The sequence below is a fragment of the Mauremys mutica genome, chromosome 1, assembly GCF_020497125.1.
Source record: "Mauremys mutica isolate MM-2020 ecotype Southern chromosome 1, ASM2049712v1, whole genome shotgun sequence".
NCBI lineage: Eukaryota > Metazoa > Chordata > Testudines > Geoemydidae > Mauremys > Mauremys mutica.
The window spans coordinates 351,457,521-351,481,534 of NC_059072.1; the positions used below are offsets into that span (position 1 = coordinate 351,457,521).

At 45.0% G+C, this 24,014-nt stretch overlaps 1 protein-coding gene across 2 annotated transcripts in view; it reads right to left on the reverse strand.

The window, feature by feature from the left end:
• GDPD5 (glycerophosphodiester phosphodiesterase domain containing 5) overlaps positions 1-24,014 on the reverse strand; it is a 329,762-nt gene that overhangs the window by 246,434 nt on the left and 59,314 nt on the right. For both annotated transcript variants that reach the window (XM_045021717.1, XR_006580516.1), the window contains exon 2: positions 4,856-4,940. The gene's annotated coding sequence lies outside the window, so the exon portion shown is untranslated. The remainder of the gene's footprint in view (positions 1-4,855; positions 4,941-24,014) is intronic.

Sequence of the window (24,014 nt, forward strand, 5' to 3'; positions counted from 1 at the left end):
AGAAACACAGTTGTCTCAGAGCACTTATTCAAGCCGTGTGTTCTCACCCACAAATTTGAACCCAACATATGCAGCTTCCTCAAGAGTATCATGCAAGTCTTCTTGCCCGATAACAGGTAGTATGGTTCTTACATAGCCATAACTGTCACGTGCACCAATTGAAGGGTTCCTTTCAGAACCTTTCAGTAGCAGTTTCAGAGTGAAGTTTCAAAATTCTCCACACGTTCCCAATGCCTTTTTCTCGCAGTACACTAACACGTGGATTGAAAAAATAAAAAAAACTTTGACTCTCCACTGATGATTGTTGATCTATTAAAAAAATCTAAAATTGACAAGCACATCCTTGGTGCTTAGCAACCACCCACCCACCAGCCACAACACTGCATGCAATAAATAATTAGTCTCAGATTTATACATGCACTATCCAGAAATACCAAACTCTAAATAGAGGAACAGAGCCAACCACTTTGACACAATAAGGAGCTGGCTCTAGTTTGCAAAGCTTTTTCCTAGCATTGGATCAGTTCCTCTCCGTTTCAAGAGAGCTTCTTTCACAAGATTCTACCCGAACAGAAAATAACTTCATTTGTCCAGCACACTTACAGGCGTGGCCAGTAGTGGCCAGCTTTATGTGTAACCAAAGCAAGGGGCTACCCGAGGCCCATTAAGGTCACTGCAACTCACTAGATGGCTAGATCTTGGCTGACTCAGAGGGAAACCCACCAATCCAGCTACCCATTTTGGGCAGCAGCCAGCCCTAAAATTAGACCCACAAAACACACTGACTGCTGTGCATCTGCTCTGCTGACCTCTCCATTAACAGCAAACGGGGCACTGAAACATACTTGAAACCTGCCCCGCTTCCAGACAAGCAGGTTCTCGAAAACGTCCATGCTATGCTTGCTCACAATATGCTTTTTAAAATATATAGGACCATTCATTGAGACCAGTGAAGGCTTTACAGAGCATCATTCACAAAGCAAAGAGGAAGGGAAGGATTTCAAAGGTGAGATTTTAAAAAGAAATGAAGTGACTCGCTGGCTCCAAAGAAGAGTTGGGGAACCACTAGCGAAAGCCCCCATACAATATGATGGGGGCTAATTTAGCTACAATGAATCAGGAAAAAGATCTTGGAGTCATCATGGATAGTTCTCTGAAGACATCCACCCAGTGTGCAGCGGCAGTCAAAAAAGCAAACAGGATGTTAGGAATCATTAAAAAGGGGATAGAGAATAAGACGGAGAATATCTTATTTTCCTTATATAAATCCATGGTACGCCCACATCTTGAATACTGCGTACAGATGTGGTCTCATCACAAAAAAGATATACAGTAACTCCTCACTTAAAGTCGTCCCGGTTAATGTCGTTTCATTGTTACATTGCTGATCAATTAGGGAACATGCTCATTTAAAGTTGTGCAGTGCTCCCTTCTAACGTCGTTTGGCAGCCGCCTGCTTTGTCTACTGCTTGCAGGAAGAGCAGCCCATTGCAGCTAGCTAGTGAGGGCTTGGAACCAGGGTGGACCAGCAGCCCCCCATCAGCTCCACCTATCAGCTCCCCGCTCCCCTAAGTTCCCTGTGCAGCAGCTGCCTGCAGTTCAGCTGTGTCCCTCCCCCCACTGCCATGTGCTGCTCCTGCCCTCTGCCTTGGAGCCGCTCCCCAAGACTCCTGCTTGCTGTGCCGGGGGGAGGGAAAGAAGAGGGGGGCTAATGTCAGGGTGTCCCCCTCGCCCCTGCTCCTGCACCCAGCTTACCCCATCTTCCATAGAGCAGGGCTCAGGACCGAGGGACTCAACAAGCTGATCTAATTAACAAGGCAGAGTACTTGAGGGAAATGTGCATCTCTCCCTCCATTCCTGCTGCATTGTAGACGGAGAGTTAACCCTGGAGGGCTCAGCCAACTGCTAGTTCATCATGTAGCAGTAAGGGAAATATCCCACCCTCTGACTCCTCCACCTCAACCAAGCTTCACAATCATCAGCACTGTGTACCAGTATTAAATTGTTTGTTTAAAAGTGTGTGTGTGTGTGTGTGCGTGTGCGCGCGCGTGTGTATTAATATATTATAGTCTTTTGTCTGGTGAAAAAAATTTCCCTGGAACCTAACCCCCTCATTTACATTAATTCTTATGGGGAAATTGGATCCGCTTAACATAGTTTTGCTTAAAGTCTCATTTTTCAGGACATAGAACGTTAACTACAACATTAAGTGAGGAGTTACTATACTGGCATTAGAAAAGATTCAGAGAAGGGCAACTAAAATGATTAAGGGTTTGGAATGGGTCCCATATGAGGAGAGATTAAAGAGGCTAGGACTTTTCAGCCTGGAAAAGAGGAGACTAAGAGGGGATATGATAGAGGTATATAAAATCATGAGTGATGTGAAGAAAGTGAATAAAGAAAAGTTATTTACTTGTTCTCATAATATAAGAACTAGGGGCCACCAAATGCAATTAATGGGCAGCAGGTTTAAAACAAATAAAAGGAAGTTCTTCACCACACAGTGCACAGTCAATCTGTGGAACTCCTTGCCTGAGGAGGTTGTGAAGGCTAGGACTATACCAGGGTTTAAAAGAGAACTGGATAAATTCATGGAGGTTAAGTCCATCAATGGCTATTAGCCAGGATGGGTAAGGAATGGTGTCCCTAGCCTCTTTGTCAGAGGGTGGAGATGGATGGCAGGAGAGAGGATCACTTGATCATTACATGTTAGGTTCACTCCCTCTGGGGCATCTGGCATTGGTCACTGTCAGTAGACAGGATACTGGGCTGGATGGACCTTTGGTCTGACCCAGTACGGCCTTTCTTATGTTCTTAAGAGCTACACACCTCCCCACACTCCTCCCCACCAAGCTGTGGCAAGACCTGCCCCAGCACTTACACTATGGGAGATAGCATAAGCCATCCAGTTCTGGGATAAGGACAAGTTACTTTTTCCAGTTCCTGGTCTCTTACTCCCAGAACCACCAGCAGCAGAAACTTCTTCAAAGAAGACGTCTCCTCTTCTTTGAACAAAAAAAATAAAAATACAAACAACCTCCTAGCCATGCAGCTTCAATTATCAGTGCTTGTGCCCCATGCATTTGTAGATTCCATTCTGATTACAGGGCAGGGATCAAAACTTCAGGAACCAAACCGGCTGAGAGAAAACAGTACAGCTCCATGAGGATCTTTAGAAGGGATCTCCCTTAGTGCAGGTCACTGAGGCAAAAGATTGTTCATCTTATTGTTACAACATCCCCCCAACTCACCATCATCCCATTTTTGTGCTGTATCTGGTCACCTAAATTGTGAGCTCTTATGGGCAGGGCCTGTCTTTGGTTATGTTTGTACCACGCCTAGCGCAACAAGACTTTTATCGAGGTTCCTCGTTGTTATTGTATTACAAGTAAGAAAAAAAAATTATAATTGGAGATATACCAATCTCCTAGAACTGGAAGGGACCTTGAAAGGTCATTGAGTCCAGCCCCCTGCCTTCAGTAGCAGGACCAATTTCTGCCCCTGATCCCTAAGTAGCCCCCTCAAGGATTGAATTCACAACCCTGGGTTTAGCAGGCCAATACTCAAACCACTGAGCTATCCCTCCCCCCTTCTTTGTAATACAGGTCTTACAAAGAAGATTGTAAGACCTGTATTAAACAGAGGTAGGAAAAAGAAAGCCCACATTGTTTAGTCCCAATAAAAAGAAATTAGAGGCCTTGATGCACCATGCCCCAGAAAGTATCAGAGGGGTAGCCGTGTTAGTCTGGTTCTGTAGAAGCAGCAAAGAATCCTGTGGCACCTTATAGACTAACAGACGTTTTGCAGCATGAGCTTTCGTGGGTGAATACCCACTTCTTCGGATGCAAAAGCTCATGCTGCAAAACGTCTGTTAGTCTATAAGGTGCCACAGGATTCTTTACATGCCCCAGAAAGTGACCCTTTAAGAAAAGGAGGGCAGAGAGTTAGGGACCTCTGGGGTTGCCTAGAAAGGCCTCCCAGGTTCAGCTGCATGTAGAACCAGCAAGACTTGGTCCTCCAACAGTTAGAAGGGCTGGGAGAGCAGGTTGCAGCCAATGAGGGCCCAGCAGGCCAAATAAGAAGGGCTGGCTGCATCTATCAAATGGCAGTTCCTGGTGGGCCAGGAGAGGAAGGATGGATTTCCTCTTTACCATAACCCAAGAAGCCAGGCCGGGTCGGGGCCCATTGCTGGCCACACTTTGCACTTAGGTCACTGAGAGAGACACTGTGATTTACTCTGTGAATGGAAGGCCCAGAGGGGCCAACCTGAGCTAGATATGGGCCAGGATGCTGAAATCTAGGTGAGCTCACGAGACACCCCCTGCCTCAGACAACCCAGTGACAGAGGCGAATGAAGGTAGCACTATACAAGTCAGCAGGGTGCTTTAAAGGTTAAAAGCAAATTGGAAAATGAAATGGCTGCAAGATGCTGTCAACTTTTACCTCCTACTGCAAGATTCAGAATCCCTAATGTCAAGAGCTTCTGATTGATCCCAACTCCTAACATTAGTTTCAATTGACGAGGGGGGAAAATATGACCAGAAAGTTTCAGCAAGTTATCTACACAATCTCCTAGAACTGGAAGGGACCTTGAAAGGTCATCAAGTCCAGCCCCCTGCCTTCACTAGCAGGACCAAGTACTGATTTTGCCCCAGATCCTTAGGTGGCCCCCTCAAGGATTGAACTCACAGCCCTGGGTTTAGCAGGCCAATGCTCAAACCACTGAGCTATCCCTCCCCTCCATTTAAACAGAGCAGAGTGACATTATGGAGAAGCCACTGTAGCAGTTAGCTAGTTAGAAGCAGGATTATGGGATACTGGGGGAAAAAACCTTGATCCTATTTCTTTTGCTTACCTTCAAGGTGACTTGTCCATACTGTCAAACTTTCAGCCAGGAACCAGAGTGACTTAAGGGAGACAGATCCACTGTGCTGCGAGTGCTGAGAAGGAAAAAAAAATAGATATGTAATCTTGATCTCTGCAGTTTTTGTCTCTGCATTTTCTATCCAGAGAGGAGAAGTTACAAGACACCATCCATTATCTTAGGCAGATAGGTATTTCTGGTCAGACCACAGAGTAGCCCAGGAAACTAGATGTTTTCACACTTAGCAGCTCACCACCCCACAGAATTCAAATCTCAATGCGTCCCATGTATGACTTTATGCCATAAATTGTGCCTTCCAACTCACTCCACAGCTGTGCATCCTGGCATGGTTTGGTTCACCCTGGAACCAAAGCCAGCTGTTCTATTACTATCACAGAAGCTAAATAAAAACCCTTGGGGCATTCATCCTGCATTGTGTAGTTCCTCTAAGCTAAACTGGGATGTCTTATGGTTTTATCATCTATTTCTCTCTGAAAGGGCTCATTTCATTTGGGCACAAGTGTTGTTAAAAGAGCAACAATATGATGGGTTGTTTTTAGAAACAAGTTCTGCTCAGCCGCTGACACGGATATCAGTCGCATCAGTTCACAAGATACTTTGTACAGCAGATTCTGGGCTTTTAAAATCTAAATATAACCTGCATGTTTACTCCTGTGCGGAGAAGTCTCATGAGGCTGTTAGCAAGTTGCTGTAACTATGCCTTAGTGTGGGAGCCATACTTCAAAGAGCAAATATAGCATCACATCACCAGTTATCTGCCCGATTCGGAGCTCAGTTTTACCAGGGCAAAAGACAGGGATGCCCATGCAGTTGCTTTCATAGAATATCAGGGTTGGAAGGGACCTCAGGAGGTATCTAGTCCAACCCCCTGCTCAAAGCAGGACCAAGCCCCAACTAAATCATCCCAGCCAGGGCTTTGTCAAGCCTGAGCTTAAAAAAAACAAAACAAAACAATTTACATTTGCAAAAATGAGATCAGAATGTGGCTATGTGTATACAAGTTTAATGCTGCATTACAATCCCACGGTTAGTTACAAGAAGGCTGGAGGAGGGGCGGGGTAGAGAGAATGTTATAGTTCAACAATAAATACCTTGGTTGTGTTGTACCTGTATGTCCTGTAGCGTATACTTATACCCGTATGCCTATCGTATGGCATTATGGAACAATTGTAGCTGCTCTATAGTTCAGGTTGGAGACAGCTTTCCCATTATAGGCCCTTTTAGCCAGAGACTTAAGTGCATGCCTAGCCCCACTGGCTTCAATGGGACATTGCACGTACCTAATTACTTTGCTGGATCATGGCCTACTAAATGAGACACAGAACCTGCCTACTGCCTTTACAAAACACCAAAGAAGATATTCCAGGGCTTTTGTTATGCCTAGTCTGTCTGTGTCACATAAAACCAATCTTTGATCTCAAGCACTTACAGCGGAAAGGTGTTTGTTTCCCAGTTGTGTTCTGAAAACACACATTGTCCAAAACTGCCCCTCCAGCCACAAGCTTAGAGTGCTTTCAGAGGGTATTTTTCATAAGAGAAGGTGCTTGACTACTTAATTTTAGAGGAATGAAAACAATAAGGTTTCTATAGGAACAAAACTAAAACTTCTCTATCCTTGCTACCAGTTTTTATGAATCTCCATATAGAATTCTATAACTAGGATAGGATTTTTATTCAGTTCTGGAGATGCTTCCCCATAAATTGTCCCCTAATCCAGCATCTAATTTCAGAAGACTAAACTGTGATACTGTGTTTAGTCAGGTTAATGACGGGCTCATTAGTGACTGAATCAGATAGGAAATGGTGTCTTATTTTGACTCTCACACAGGAAGCAGAAACAAAATGCTGTTAGACGTTAAACGAAACCCAAACCCCACACCCAATAATACCATTACCACAAAGAGTTGGGAGCCTGTGGTGTGATCAGGGGATTCCCGGAGAACTCTATCACAAAATTTTCCTGTGTGCCAACTGGAACCCAAAAGGCCCAAAATTATGTAAATTGCTTGGACTGGCCGTACGTTTCAACTAACAGCACTGAAAATTAAGCCTGAATTAAAGCGACACTGTCGTATCAAATCTGGCCTAGCACTTTATCGCAAAATTTGATACCAGTAGAAGCATTTCCAGGTTACTTTCTTAAAACCGCTACGAAAGAGTTTTATTTTCTTAATCACTCCCCAGCAAGGTTTCCAGCACCACCCTTCAGACGCTCCTGTACTTCACGGAAAAGTTTACTAGAGACAAGTGAAACAAACTACTTCTTTTACTTCTCAGCAAGCACAAGGAAAACAGCCTAAATAGCATAGATAGTGAAAGGGCAAAAAGATAAGATGTTCAGGCAGTAAGAGGATATTTGTAACATAGTAGGTATTTGTGGACTGCATTACAAAAATCTGAGACATAAGGTGGGTGAGGTAATATCTCTTATTGGACCAACTTCTGTTCAAGAGACAAGCTGTCGAGCCACACGGAGCTCTTCTTCAGATCTTTCATCTACAGAAGCTGGTCCAATAAAAGATATTACCTCACCCACCTTGTCTCTCTAATATCCTGGGACTAACACGGCTACAACACTGCATAGGATTAAAAATCTGGGTTGTTATAAAGCCCTGGGCACATCACCTCCAGATTCCAGACCAAGAATTTGAAACAACCAAATGAAGAGACTGCTTCCAGAGACGCCATTTCAGGTTTGCACAGTGTGTAGTGCGTGCTGGGAGAAAGCTTTGGGAGTTTAGAAAGTGCTGTGTGAAGACATAACTAGGGCAGGTGCAATCAATAGGGTTCAGTTATGTACCGTATTGTTGACATAAGGCTGGGCATCTGACCTGTCCAAAAATAATCATGCAATTCACCGGTCAGACTTTGGTCAAAAATAGTAAAATATATTAATATACAAATTTATTAGAACAGTAACAAAAAACAAAAAGGAGAAAGACTTTCTGGTCTTCAATTGGCTTATCTCTAAATAGATACTTATGCCTAATTACAAAAACCAAGTTACTTAAAGTTACTTTAAACTCAGAAAAATGTGAAACACAAATAAATGAATGTCAAAAAAATGGAAAGAATTATCTTTTTAGCAGAATTAGGTTAGTATTTCCATATCAACGTTATTCGTGACTGAACAGTTACAAAAACAAAAAGAAAAATGAAGTTAAACAGAAATAAAACAAACTATAAAAGAAAAGTCATTTTAAAATTCATTTATGCTGGGTAGGCAGTCGGCCACATCTTCGGGCATCTTGATGGAACCATGTTCCAATCACAAAGCTAGCTCCCACCCACATCAAGGCATATCTTGCCGGAATATTTGACCATGGTCAAGTAGGCAGTCAATTGACTGACTTGCCAAGTGTATTGTTGAGTCTTAACTCCTGAATTGGAGGAGCTCCCACCACCTAGGAATACACCTACACAAAGAGCTCATTTAGATTTGTCCTGAACACGTATACAAAATGCACACACAAACTGTTACAGGGAGTGAAGGAGGCCAGATTTATCTGACTACTCCACCCAGCTCAGAGATCACCAGTTTTGACTGCCTGCTCCAAAAATGGCACAGCAACCTCTCACGACCAGCAGGCAAACTGCAATCCACTCTGGTGAAACTTGCAGTGGCTCACGTGATGGTGACACTATACAATATGCCTGACGGATTGTAATTTTGAGGATAAACTTCTTGGACATCAACTGCTTCCAGCTCACTCCTTTTGAGCAGTGGTAATTAGAATGGAGCTATTGAACATAAGAACAAAAGAATAGCCATACTGGGTCAGATCAAAGGTCCATCTAGCCCAGTATCCTGTCTTCCGACAGTGGCCAATGCCAGGTGCCCCAGAGGGAATGAACAGAACAGGTAATCATCAAGTGATCCATCCCCTGTCACTCATTCCTAGCTACTGGTCGAGATCACAGGTCGCTCAGAACAGATGTTAAGATTTAAAATTAAAATGATTTTGCAAGAACAGATGGTTACAGACGTCGCAATTTTCATACAGATCTAAACTTTGCTAGGTGTTAAAGCAACTAAGTTTGGCATCTAACAAAAAGCATCAGTCTTCACTGCAGACTATTTAAATGCCACATTTCAGCTATCAAACTTCAGCTGGTTTTGAGCAAAGTGCAATTAGAAATTTTTTACAACAGGAAAGGTAGCGTTTTCCTCTTCACAAAACTCAAAAGGCTGATGGGATGGTTTAAGCTAGAGCTAGTCCAAAGAATTGATGGAATACTTATCCAAATATGCTGATTCGTTAAAATCTAAACGTTTCGCAGGAGTGCGTTGATTTTGACTAAATTTGACGGAAAAAAAATTGAAACCGTTCAGAACTAGCATGAGGCAATTCATTTTTACTTTTCAACTTTATCAAAAAACATATTACGACATCAAAACAAAATGTTTTTGTTAAGGTGGTTTCAATGTTTCTGTTCCACAGAATATCTTGCAATTTCTACTTTTTATACCAATTCAGGACGAAGTTTCAAAATGTGAGCGTTTCCCACAGGACGAAAATTCCATTTTCTGAGTTTAAACTACAGCTGCTTAGATGTTTCATCCATTTACCTGCCACAACAGGAATTTAGACCCTGCAGGTTCCTTTTGCGTCTTGCCTGTTGTAGCTGAAGTCATAGACATCAAATACAGCGTAAGGGACAGAGCTTCATCAGCTGTGTTAAACATTAGTCAGACAGACAGAGAACCTTTGCTTTATCTACCACTAGAGAAGTTTACTGTACCTCAACAACTGGTTTAAATAGATTAGGTATTCAGCAGGTTTAAGAACCACGGCAATCTCAACTTTTACACTGTGAACCACTTTACTGCCATCCTAGACACAAACACGCTGGAACAGTTCAAATAGGCCTGGACTACTTATCTCTTTATGCATCTGTAGCCTATTGAAATATCTCAAAATCCATCGCTTTCAAAATCCTTGTCAGAAACTGTGAATTAAGTAGCCAGAGAGCATTACAACCAAAGCAATTTAGAACAGTACTAGCACGGACATGAACCACGCTTATAACCATTCCGACACCATTTCAACATAACTAGTGTGGACACACTTGAAACAGTTTAAGCACACACTTTATTCTTTAATGTAGACGCAGGCCTTGAGATTAGGGCTTGGCAAATAAAAAGCAGTTCAGTTCACCTCTCAGGAAAAAGCTATACAGGTTGACACCAACATTTAACCTCACTAGCCCACACAAAGCTGCATTATGCCACCATTAGCAATAAATGCTTTTGGCCTAACCCTTCACCACCTGGACTGGATAAAGAGACAGCCTCCATGCAGTATAACATTGCCAGCCCACCCCAAACTGAGATACTTTCAAAAGCAGGAGCCGTTGCTGCAACGTTACACATTAACAATTCTGATCAAGAAGACACACACAGGTGGAGGTTTTCAAAGCAACGCAGGGCAGTTAACCATTAAAATTAATGGAAGACATAGGGTTACATTCCCCTGCGCTGCTTTGAAGATCACAACACTGGGACATCAAAGGATGGATGTCGGGGCATCCAAGAGACACCCTTGCTGTACCAACGATCTCCGATTCCAACTGGGTTACACGGGAAGGCCGACGTTCCCAAACACAGAGTTCAGGGACACATCTTTGGAGGTGTCAAGCAGCCAATTGGGAACGGCAGGTGCTCAGCACCTCTGCAGATCAGGCCCCTGCAGTAAGTGGGGTCATGCTGGCCCCAAAGCTGAAGGGGACAAGAAGATGTCCTGACCCTGTTGCCCCACCTTGAATTTCCTGTATCTTACTCCCTCAGTTCCTCAGCTCCCATCCTCTCCCCTGGAGCTCTCGATCCTCCCCTTCCCAAGTTACCCCCACTCCCTGGCTCCCCTTCTGACCCGGCCTCACCCCTTCCCACCAGTACCTGCTCCCCTTGAGTTTTGAGAAGTGACAGAAGATTCCCCTCCCTCATCCTCCACCTGCTGGAAGCCAGAATCTCCCCCGTCATCTTCTGGCCGCTGGAGGGAAACGGCCTTTCCTTTACCACTCCCCTAGCTAGCCTGCAGAGCCAGCTTGGTCTGTGCGGCTGAGCAGCTTGGTAGTTGTTAGGTGGCTTGGCAGGTGGCAAAGGAGTTGAGAGAGAGAGCGCAAGCACTGGACATTGCTGTCCTCCTACAAGACATCTTATCCCCTATGGCACTGCCACAGCCACGCACCTACCCTCAGTTGAGGGGGAATATTCTTCCCCCGCTTCCCTGTAAATTTATGCCCCTATTTATAGGCATCTCACTCTGACACCCAAACACACTAAAATTAGTGGACACTTGGAGACTTCTGCCTAGATCTTGAGGAAATAACTGACAGGTACAATCGTTAGAACATCTGGTTCTGACTTATGACTCAAAGGCACCAGGCCTCAAAAAAAGGCATTTGCAAATGGGGGCCATAAAGACGAGGAATTAGTTCTAACTGACAGTTCTAGGAGCTTGATTGCCACACGTGCTACCAAGCCACTGCTCGGAGAGCAGAAGGTTGGTAAAAGTTGTAGGTGGTGCTGCTGCCAGTATGGATGTCCCCCTTCCACCGCCAGGTAGCGGGCAAAAGGGTAGATTTTAAGGTCAGAAAGGATCGCTGTGACCATCTGTTCTGACCTCCTGCCAGAACACAGGTCAGGAAATTTCAACCAGCCATTCCTGCAGTGGAAGGAGTTCATTTTCACATCTGTAACAGGGAAGAGTACCAAACCAGGTACCTTGCGGCCAAATTATTTTTTTATTATTTGTATTAGAGCACATCTTTTAGAAAGACAGCCGCAGGCTCAATTTAAAGACTTCAAGTGATGGAGAGTTTTCCATTTCCACCCCCCAGATTACTGTTGAAAAATTAAAGCTGGGAAGAAAAGAAAAAAAAAATCAAGCTAGAAATAAGCCACAACTTCTAACTATTGGGCCTTGTTACCGCTTAGCCTGCTCAGTTACAGAGCTCTGCTGCACATAGGTACTTACCAGTTATGATCAGCACCTTCTCTTTGATAAACTACATAGATTGTCTCAGTGTAAGACATGTTGGCAAGTTACAGTAGCTGTGTTTTTAGTTTTGTGCCACCACTTATAGATACCATAGGTGCTGTAGGGTTTGGGTGATTTTTTTTTTTTAATTTTAATTAAAGCACCTAATTGTTACAGCAAGAGGTACTACAGAAATTACATACCAAAAAAAGTCAATGGAGCAGCAGCGATTTATACCAGCTGAGGACCTGGCCTGCAGGTTTTAATGACATAATTACACAGTACTTCATCCACAGATGCCTGCCTCCTTCAGCGCACAAAATGCAGCAGCAGCACTTTTGCCCGGGACCCATTCAGCAACGCAATGAGCACGGCACGCTGACAGAAGATGCTAGAGCAGTGTGTGCGCGCAGTGTTAAGACGGTTGAGGGTTTGGGAGCAACAAGCCAAGAACACGCTGCAATGAGCCGAGGAAAGATGGGAAGTGGCAGTTTTCACCAGATCCGAATGCATCCGAATATGAACATATTTACATTAGGCGCCGGGGGGGGGGGGGGAACACCACACACCTTGCTGACCTCAAGGCTATCTCCCTGCCAGATTTCAAAGCCCTGGTGCAAACTATGGAGGCGCTAGGCCACTTAGTTCTTCATACTTCATTATGGGAAAAAAGTGTTAAACAGCCTAAATAGAGGGGGTCACTGCCACTCCCCCAGTAATACACACTTCCACATAAGCTGGTCTCTCTGAGGGGTCTGATAATAAATATTTGATAAAATGTATCAGTATCTCACAGGTCATATTTGCTGGCATAAATTCCATTGATAAGAAGGTATCAGCCATGAAGACCTGGTCTTGGTGCTTGTCTATTGCAGGCCAAAGCTTAGGCCAGGTCTACACTACTGCGGTAAATCGACCTATGCTACGCAACTCTAGCTACCTGAATAACGTTGCTGGAGTCAATGTACCTTAAGTCGAGTTACCACAGGGGGGTCGACAGGAGAAAATCTCCCATCAACTTACCTTACTCTTCTCGTCGCGGGTAGAGTACAGGGGTCAACTAGAGAGCGATCTGCTGTCAATTTGGCAGGTCTTTACTAGACCCGCTAAATCGACTGCCGGTGGATCGATCTCAGAGCATCGATCCCGGCTGTAGTGTAGACCTGCCCTTAGAGAAGTTCCTCTGTTGAGCCCGCCAGCCTTTGTCTCTTTCTTCTCCCTTGGGAAGGCTATGTAGGCCACAGCAGTGTTCATGACTGGGAGGAATGATGGTCACAAAAAGACACCAAACTGAGAGTTAAGAGAATCAGGATTATAATCCCAGCTCTCCCACAGAATCCTTCTGTGGCAACTCAAGCCTTCCGCGCCTCAGTTTCCCATCCATCAAACTGGGACAATGCTTCCCTACCAGCTTCACAGACGTGTTGGAGAGGCTAAGCTCATTCATGTCTGCAAAGTGCTTGGAGAGCCTCAGACCTAAAGTGTTCTAGGAGGGTAAAATATTTTATTAATGAGCGAAATGTCTATTCATTCACCACTACCCGCTCTGCATGCAGATCGGACGGGTCTATCATTGTCCGTCTGTTTGAGAGAGTGCAGCTCAGTTTAAAGAACAGAGAGACCCTAGGCAGCCTAAGAGCTCTCAGCCCTCACTTGGGGAACAACCTGGTCACTTGCCTGGGGTCAGGAACAAGCCAAGGAGTAGCATTACATATCTTCTATTAGGAGCTTTTCTTTTGCTTACCTCTGAAATATACAGCATAGGCCGCTACCAGAGGCAGAATATAGAATTAGAAGGAGCTGCCGCAGCAGTTTCTGTACCAGAGTTCCCAACGCGCAACATTTAACAGGCAAGAGGAAAGGTGATGACTTTGTTGCCTGGGAGCCAGAAACAATCAAGTACTACTTATGGCCTTGGGCAAGTCCTTTATACTCTCTGCCTCAGTTTTGACATCCTTAAGGTGGTGGGGGGAGTGTGAAGAGGAGCATTTACCTAACTGTGACAGGGATGTTGGAGAACTAATCAGAGCATTTTGAAGATGATCTCTGTATATAAATGCCAAGTTTTTACAGTCAGTCAGTCACTCACACTGCATCAATTCACATTATGAATGTTTGGTGCTTAGATACCACAATGGTATGTGTGTGGAGTTCACTGGTTCGACAATGACGTTTTCATGCTCGCTCTCTTTTTGTGGGTTCTGGGGTCACTCTGAAGTCCAAAGCATGACGCGCATGCTCATGAGCAGATCAGGCAGACAAAGTCATTGGTGAGCGTCTTGGTAGCTATAGCAGTAGTATGATGCTTTTCCCTTGCAGCTAAACACTCGATTATTTCTGTCCTCTTGAAAGGCTTGGAAAGCTCTGAGTGCTGTGTGTTGCCATGCTGGGCTATTTAACGCAGCCTTCTCAAGGTCATCCAGTTTTATTGCACTGAAGTGTGTGCTGTTCTCGAAGCGGTCCTTGTAGTGCCTTCTGCGGCGGCCTTGATTCTGGTGTCCTTGTGCCAATTCTCCATATAATTTTTTTCTGGGGAGTCAATATTTAGGCATCCTAATGATGTGTCCAACCCAGCGTAGTTGGGCTTTTATCAGCATGGCCTCGATGCTTGTGGCATTTGACTTTTGGAGAACCTCCAGGTTGGTAATTTTGTCCTGCCAGCGAATCCCCACAATGGCACGCAGAGACCGCATATGAAAGGCCTCTAGCCGTTTGATATGCCATTTGTATGGTGTCCAGGTCTCATAGTCCTAGAGGAGAGATGTGAACACAAAAGCATGATAAAGTTTTATTTTTGTTGGGAGGATTATGTTGGGGGATTTCAGAAATTTGTTACGCAAACTTTCCTAATGATGGAGAAGCTTTCTGTATCCTGTTCATGATCTTTGTCAAGAGATCCATCATTGGAGATGTTGCTGCCAAGATAGGTAAAACTGCCAACTTGCTTTATTTGGATTCCACTGACGTATATACATGGGGAATATAGCATGGAGCGGTGAAGATGATTGGTGCAACACCAGTTTTTTCCAGGCTGATTCTGAGGCCAAACAATTTTGATGCTTCAGCAAAGCGATCTACGATGCACTGGAGATTTCCCTCTGTGTGTGCCAAGAGGGTATAATCATCCATAAAGAGTGCTTCTCTTACTAGTAGTTCTGTTACTTATGTTTTTGCTTTAAGCCTTGTAAGACTGAAGACTCAGCTGTCGTGTCTGTATCTGATGTATATGCCTCTGTTGAGCCCATTTGTAGCTTGGTTGAGAACTTGGGTGAAGAAGAGGTTGAACAGTACAGGGGCAAAGACACAGCTTTGTTTGACTCCTTTGAAATGGGAAAGGAGTCAGTGAGGTCTCCATTTAAAAAAAAAAAAAGAAGTACCTGACCTTGCATCCCTTCATGAAATAAACCAGTTTTGGTGGGCAACCAAGTTTGCTGAGGACCATCCATAATCCTTCTCTATTGACTGTATCAAATACTTTTGTCAGATGGATGAAAACACTGAACAGATTCATGTTTTGTTCGATACATTTTTCTTGTATTTGCCCGATACTGAAAATCATGTCTATGGTGCTATGACCAGGTCTGAATCCGCACTGAGTCTCAGGTGGATTGTCTTCTGAGACAGATGAAATCAGTTGGTTCAGGAGGACACAAGCAAAGATTTTTCCGGTGACAGATAGGAGAGATATCCCACAGTAGTTATTGCAGACCATTTTGCTGCCTTTATTTTATTTTTATTTTTTTTAAAGAAAGGAATAATTGTGGCATCTTTGAAGACTTGTGGCATTTCTTTATTGTCCCAGATGTCAGTAAGGATCCTCTGGAGTGTTACCACCACCTTTGGACTCACAGATTTATATATTTCTGCCAGTTTTCCATCTCTGCCTGAGGACTTTCCTGAGCTAATCAAACTGATTGTCTTTTCTATTTCTTCAAGTGAGGGCGGTAAGTCAAGGTGGTGCTGAATAGGCCTTTGAGGTATCTGATTAATAGCACTTGTTTCAAGGGAGGATGGTCTATTCAGAAGTTGACTGAAATGTTCAGCCCATCTCTGTTCCATGCCGTGTTGGTCTTTGATGACTATCCTGCCATCAGCCATCATGGGGGAACCTGTGCCGACCACTGAAAGTCCATAGACTAGCTTCAAGGAATCAAAGAACTTTGTTTCATTTGTTTCCACATACATTTGAGTGTCTTCTGCTACCTTCTCCCACCATTTATCTTGTATCAAGCGTACTTGTCTTTGTGCCATGCTTTTGGTTTTGTTTTTTAAATCTGTCTCTCTTTGAGGTGGACTGAATATCACCTTGCCAGATTTGGAAAGCTTTTTTCTTTCAAGAGTACTGGGATTTCCTCATCAAAACTAGTCATGGTGAGCCCTTTTCTTCAATCCAAAGATGTCAGTTACAGTTTTTTTTTGTTCTCTCTCTCTCTGAATTCCTCCCATGAGACAGGGTTATCACCGAGGCTAGTTTCTAGTGCATTTTGTAGCTTGTCTCAATAGGATGCATGGTTTAATTTAACAATATCAGGGGGCGTATTGATTGTTTTTGGGGCATTTAAGGCATGTGGGTACAATATGTAGATTCAGTATTGACCTAATCATTCTATGATCCGTCCAACATTCTGCTCCACGCATGGCTCTGGTGACCCTGACATCCCTTATGTCACATTGTCGGACAATGATGTAATCTATTAGATGCCACTGTTTGGATCAGGGGTGCATCCATGTAGTTTGATATTTGTCTGCCTGTCTGAAGATGGTATGTGTGATTGTCAGGCTATGTTCTCCACACTTGCTTAGGAGTAGGAGACCATTTTCATTCATTTTTCCATTGCCATTTTTTCCAATGCCACTTTGCCAGTTGCTGTTATCTTTACCTACTCTTGCATTGAACTCTCTAGGATAATTAGTTTGTTTGTCACTTTGCGGAGTTGACTTGATGAGAGAATTGAGATCAGAGTAGAACCGTTCCTTAGCATCATCGGGGCTTGTTAACCATCAGTACTGATGATGGTAGAAAATCGGAACTTATTTAGTGGTAACCAGAGTTTCAGGAGTCTTTCGTTAATGCCTATTGGACAGTCTTCAAGACAGTGCAAGAGTTTGGTCTTGATGGCAATTCCCACTCCATGGATTCTATTTTCGTCTGGTTCTTTCCCCTTCCAAAAGAAGGTGTAACCCCCAGCCAGTTCTGTTATAATGCCCTTGTCTGCCAATCTAGTTTCACTGAGCGCTGCAATGTCAGCGTCATACTGTGCTAGCTCTTTTGAAAGGAGAGCTGTTCTTTCAAATCAAGAGGTATCGTCTTTGTCTACCATAGTCCTGATGTTCCAAGCAGCAATCTTTAGTGCTTTTTTTAAGTTATCTTTGGTTTTCGACCACGTTGAGGATGATGATCCGCCAGCCGCAGTAAGCTGGCAGGATTTAATTTGGGCAGGCAATGTTTGAGGCACCTTTTCTAGCCCCTTCCCTTACAAAGGGAGAGCAGAGCAATCCGAAAAAAGGCTGCTCTGTCACCTGGGGTGTTCCAGAGCTTCGCCACTGCCCTTGGGTCAGGGATGGGCAACCAACACCCCAGGCCGCCTGCGCACAGGCTTGTGGCTCCAACTGCCAGGAATCGTCTTCACCTGTCACTTTGCCACTCCCCCATCGTCACAGGACTTTTAAGGAGAGATGTGCACTGAATGGTGTGTGTGTGAACCTGATTAAAATGGGAGAGTCGTTGCACTGGGACAATCCCATTCTCTTGGCTGCTGAAGCTTGGCCCAGTGGCACAAAGGCTGTTACAACTGGAGGCTCCTTTAGCTGCAGCCGATTGCCATGACTTCTGTAGTGCCCCATCATGCCTTTCGCCTTCCACAATACGTTGCTCCACTGCTTTTCAAGCCGTTGGACCAATATATGGTCTCTTCCACCTTGGCTACTAGAACAATCTTTGTATGCTTTGGAGGGCAATCTCTAAATCGCCAGTTTCCACACTTCTGGTTACCCTCATTTGCCAAGGCAGCTTACCGGGGGGTGGCCGCTATCGCATACTTACAGCTACTTGGAACCACAGGAGAGAGCTCTCAACACAATGCTGGGCACCTTGGAAACAGTTTAGATAAAGCAGCTCTATGTTCTTCCAGAAAGGCTGACTTCTTTGAGAAGATCTGATGCACACACTTTAGGTCCCACTGATTTGCCCAGTACATTCCCCAATTCCCAAGTGATAGTGGAAAATGGGACAAATTCTGCCCTTAGTCATACCCTGGATGCCCCCAGTCAAGTTGCAAGGCTGTGACTCCCGGCAGAATTTAGCCCATCCTGTATGAACGGCTACCAGAAAGGCTGCTCTACTGCTAGCAATGTGCAGAACAGCTTGCTGGAACTGATCAGTTAACTTACACTGACCAATTTGTTACCATCTGGCTGTTCTCGGAAAGGGCACTAGGAATTGAGAGGTTATTTGGGTTTGCCTGCACAACATTGCTGCAACTGGTGTTGGTTTCAAAACACCATTACTTGATACTTTTTAAAACTACATACAACATAGACCAGTGCATGCACAGGTGGGAAGCTATTGGCTACCTGCATGGATTAAGGTCTCCTTTGTGCTGAATACTGCATAGCAAGATATGCTTTCCTCCTCACTGCACTTGGCCACAATTTCAAGAGAGATTAAAAAAAATGTAAAAATAAAAACATCAGCATGGACAGTTTTAATGTTAAATAAACAGGCTGGGGGGGTGGGGGCAGGCATGAACAAGGAATTGAAGGAGTTGAAAAAAATTTTTGTAAAAAAAATAAATAAATAAATAAATAATAATTTGCTGACCAATTCAACTTAAGACATGTGCACACACTACTCCTGGGAGAATTCTGCGCTACTGCGCACATGCAGAAAGTGTTCTGCCTGCAGAATTTCTTTGCTTCTCTACAGAAAATGACTGGGAAGCAAAGGAGGGGTGGGCATGGGGACCACTGGGATGCAGTTTGGGAGGGGGATTACCCCCCCCCAAAACAGAGGCAAGGCACGGGGGGCACACGGGTTTAAGTGCCACTCCCCCCCCCCCGCCTCATTTCTGGGAGTGTAGAGCTGCCCAGCTGAAAGAGGCTGCAGCAGGACCCAGCTCTGCTGACTCCATAGCTGGACGCCGCTTCCTGGGTCCTAGTGCCGGTCCTGCTCTCATTCTGCATGCTGGCAGCCTTCCTGTTTTCTATGAGTGCCCACAATGGAGCTGGGTAAGGTGTGGGGGGGGGAGAGGCAGGAAAAATGAGGCAAGGGGGTTGGGGGGCAGAAGAGGCAGTGGGGAAGGAAAGGGAGTGGAATGGGGGGAGGGGGGAAATCGCAGGGGGAAGCAGGAGCCCGGCATGCAGCATCCTCTTGGCAGCAGCTGGGGCTCCCCCGTTAACAGGCCCATCGAACCCTCACCCCACTACAACTCACTTCACTGTCACTCAGCAGAGTGAACAAGCCTTGAATAGATTCCTCAAGATGGTCCCTCCAGGTCCGGGGGGGGGGTAGAGGGGGGCTACTGGTGGAGCAATCTGGTGACCTTGCCGGGCTGCTGCCCAAGCGCTGAGACAAGAGTTCCTCTGGGCAACGTCCACCACCTCCTCCTTGGAGCAGCAGGCCGGTGCTCTGCTGGGGGCGCCTCCCCAGATCCCTCTTTTTGACCCTGCAACCTGCACTCCTGTCACTTTTTTCATTTTCGTCCCTGCGAGCTGTTGGATCTCTGGGCTCTGTGGCCCCTCTGCCCCTGAGTCAGGCCTTCCGCCTGCTCTGTCACTCTGGAGCTGAGCAGACAAGACCTGCATTTCTGGGAAACGCCACCAGTCACCTGGGGGTGACCTTTGCTCTTCTCCTCTCCAGGAGGCTTAGCACAAGGGGGAGAAAGTTCCAGGAAGTGGTTAATTGCAGACACACTAAACACAGGAAACACCCGCCTAGGCCACCGCCATGGCTTTCAAAGCAGCACTGTGTATGTTTTCACAGTGCCAATTGAGGAGACAATGGCCCCTGTGCACCCTACTCCCAGCTAGGAGTACTAACAGATTCACAGGCCAACGCAGAGACGTTATTTCTCCCCCCGTTCTCAAAGGTTGGGCCAGCCACACTGATATAAACCTCCTCATTCCTCCTGCCCAATCTTCACCCTGGCTGCACAACATTGTTTTAAGCTGCACTCAGACATCTAACCGCAGGAAGCCTCTACTAGAAACAAATTATGTTAACAGCTGGAGTGTCTGGAGGAATTGAGGTGCTACATTTTAATCAGTTTGGACCAGCACAATTAAGCTTTATACACACACTTATGCATTGTAAAATATAGTCTGTGGATAGGAATATTTTAAGTCAATTAACAGCTTCTCTCCATTGGTAATGAATCCATGCAGACAAGACACAGTAACTCGAGAGGACTTGCTTAAAACACCACCTCAACACACCTTCAGGAACCATGACTAGACCCCAGTTCCAAGATACACGAGCCTCTGCCACTTGAGCTAAACCTCTCTGCCAGCTGAAAGCAGTAGCAGCAGTGTATTGTTAACCCCAACTGCCCAGAAATCATAACTGGGCTTCAAAGGTGAGATTTAAAAATAAATAATAAAGTGTTGGTTCTTTTTCATTTCCTTCTGGTTTCTGAGCCTACGGGGCATACTTAGTTCATGGTTTCACAATGATTACCACCAGAACCATTGTTTTCATTAGGAAACCAAGTAAGATTCTCATGTGACCCCATGACTCCAGGAGCTGAGGCTTTAAGAAAACATAGCCTCTTTGGGAGGACCCATGATGAAATCTCAGTTGGTAACACTAGCAATAGAGCCCTTAGCTCCTATAAGCCAGCCACAAGATGGCAACGTGAACTCACACAGTACGTTCCGTACTCCCCTTCCTGCTGTCGGACCCAGCCCTCCTACTCGGGAGCAAGTGCAGGCACCTTTGAGTACATATTTAAGAGCCCAGTACGTGCAGGAAGGGCCTAATCTAGCTCCTATTGATTCCAAAGGGAGCTGGATCAAGCCCATATTCTTTAGGGAGGCGCCTTCTCTCATTTCTCACCTCTTCCAACCTTCGTTTTAAAGCTGTAATTTAACCACTTTCAATAAATTTGGCTTAAAGGAGGCAGAAAAGAATAGAACGCAGATTTCTCCTCACCTACTGGGTCAAATCATATAGACAAAAGCCATATGCAACAGAAAGCCTTTAACCACAGTACGTTGTTTGGAAAATGAGAACTATTTCTAAAGGGAAAAAAATTCTCTTCAGGAAAACATTATGATGTGGCAACTAACGGTGGGAGCCATCTTTAGTTGGGGGCAGTGTGACCTAGCGGCTAGAGCACTGCACTAGGACTCAGGAGTCATAGGCCCTATTTCCTGCTCTGCCATTTGCCTGCTGGCTGATCTTGGGCAAGTCACTTTGCCACTCCATGCCTCAGTTTCCCTATCTGTAAAATGGGGATAATGATACGGCGCTCCTTTGTAAAGTGCTTTGAGATCGACCGATGAGAAGCGCTATACAAGAGTGATCATCATCTTCAGTAACAACTGAGGTTCAGAAGAAATTCCCATTCTTCTCCTTAAACCAAACGCAGATGTTCTACAGTGGCTGCCCTGAGAAGGGGAACTCTGAGCCATAATTACCACCCCACAATTTCTCCCTATAAGTCCCTCCCACTTGCTCCCCCCCTAGCCACTTACAGTAGAAAGCAATTGCACTCTCTCAGATACAGCTTTAATGGAGTTAACAGGCTTTTTTATATTGTGCTCCAATGAAAATAGTACATGACTAACCAGGAATGAGAGGCTATTAATAGATGGCAAATATGTTCTGTTTTGTGAGCTTATGAGGCTAAATTTTTAATACTAGTAGTCTATTGCAAGAAGAGTTCAGACATACCCAACTAGCATTCACTAGCCAAATACCTGACCATTGTTACACTCCTCATGTTGACGAAAGGTTCCTCAGTTGAGCACCACAAGTGAGAAAGAGGAAAAAACGGGGCCTGACTTCCATGAGAGTTAATTGATACTTGTTGATTCACACACCCACACGGGTCAGGGGGCAGCGGAGGGGGGACAGCACCGCGTGCACACACACGGGAGCTGGCTCTCACATACACATGGAGGGGATGGCTCACACACACACGGCTTGAGTCCATACAGCTTTGTTGCTAGCTCATAGCAGCTATGGACTCCAGAGATTCCACTGCAACTGTGAGCCTGACTTCAATTCAGAGCTTTTTTGGCTCTGCTGCTGCCTGGTGATTAACTACCCAGATGTTAATTATAGGATGTAAACAGCGCCCCAGCCTGACCCGTGACTGGAGTCAGGAATTTGCATCATGCTGCATGTCAGGGAGTGCTCCGGGGAGATGGGGGTTAGGCCATGCAATGCACTTACAGATGTGCTGCCTCATTCTAAGTGACTGGACTTCTGCGTTTACATTGCAGTGGGTTGGTGGGGTCTGTAAGTTACAGCAATAGTGGGACAAATTCTGATCTGGGGGCAACAGATCAAGTTATACGTGAGCCAGCTAAGAGACAATCCCCTTTTGTCACACCATTGCCTGGCTTACAGCAAGGGCACTATCTCTCAGGGTCACAATATTTACAGGAGCACCTATCAAACCTGAGTCCTTGACCATCCATCCTGGTATACAAAGCAGAGGTCTAGCAGGCTTTAATACATGGGAAATTAACTCAACAGAAAATTCCAATTACCTAACAAAGCAACCACCATCTACAGATAACTACTGCTTAGCTTTGTCTGTCTGTCTGTCTCTCTCTCTCTCTCACACACACACACACACACACACACCCCTCCCCTCTACTTCTCAGAAAAGGGCTCTTCCAGGCTATGTGACCCGGGGGTCACAGGAGCTTTTACAATGATGAGCCGAATCCAGCCATCAGTTTAAGACAGCAAGTGCTTCGAGATCCTCCAAAGAAAGCAGAGCAATAGCTCCATGGACCGTCAGTAGCCCAGCCCCCTAGCTGGTGGTGCCAGGAGAGTTGACTGGTCTCGGGCAGTGGTTCTCCTTGTTTCCAGGTGCTAAGTGCATTAAAAGCAGCAAGACACATTAAAATATTTAGCCAATATATTACTTTGTGGTAGTAACAGCAATTACCTTCGTGGCAGAGAGGTTATTCTAATCACTAATGGGATGGGAGGTGTCCAGGATAAAATCATTCTGTGAAGATACTGTCCATGCTATGAACAAGTCTGAGAACTTCTGAAGCTATAATATCTTGTCCAAGAGAAGGTCATCGTTACGTGTAAGAATTAAAGCGCATAAAACGTTGTGAGGACCAGGAGGGTAAATCTAACATGGCACAATATAATTACAGTAAAACCCTGCTTAAGAAATGTGCAGTTTAAGAAACAAAATTGATTTGCATTTGTCAACTATTGTAGTAAGCTGTCATAGTTTCCCCTCCCCCTTGCAAATCAAAACAAAATTAGGTATGACAGATACTATGGTTACAGCACATTTTATTTCCAACAGTTCTCTGGGAAGCGATTAACATCTTTCCTTGCTGTGATGTCTCAGGCTATGTCTACACTAGAACTGGTACAGCAGTGCTGCTGTAGCACTGTAGTGTAGATGCTTACTACAGCAATGGAAGGAGTTCTTCCAGTAGTCAATCCACCTCTCCGAGAAGCAGTCACTAGATGGACAAAAGGACGCTTCCCTCGACCTAGCTGAGTCTACACCAGGGCCTAGGTCAACTTAATTACGTTTGCACAGAGTGTGAAATTTTTCCCACAGTCCTGAGCAATGTAGTTGATCCAGTCTAACTTTGTAGTGTAGACCAGCCCTTAGAGTCAAGGCTGAAGAAAGGAGGAGACGAAGAGAAAAGAGAATCTCACCAACAATGCATTTTCTGCACTATCAGATTTTGGAAGGCGTTGTTCAGCTGAGGAAGACAAAACATGTTGTCATAACTCCTTGAAAATTTGAGCTCAAATTGCTACAACCAGAGCCAATATTTTTGTAGGCAGAGCAGTTAATTTTAAAAGCTACACCTCTACCCCGATATAACGCAACCCGATATAACACGAATTCGGATATAACGCGGTAAAGGAGCGCTCTGGGGAGGCAGGGCTGCACACTCCAGTGGATCAAAGCAAGTTCGATATAACGCGGTAAGAT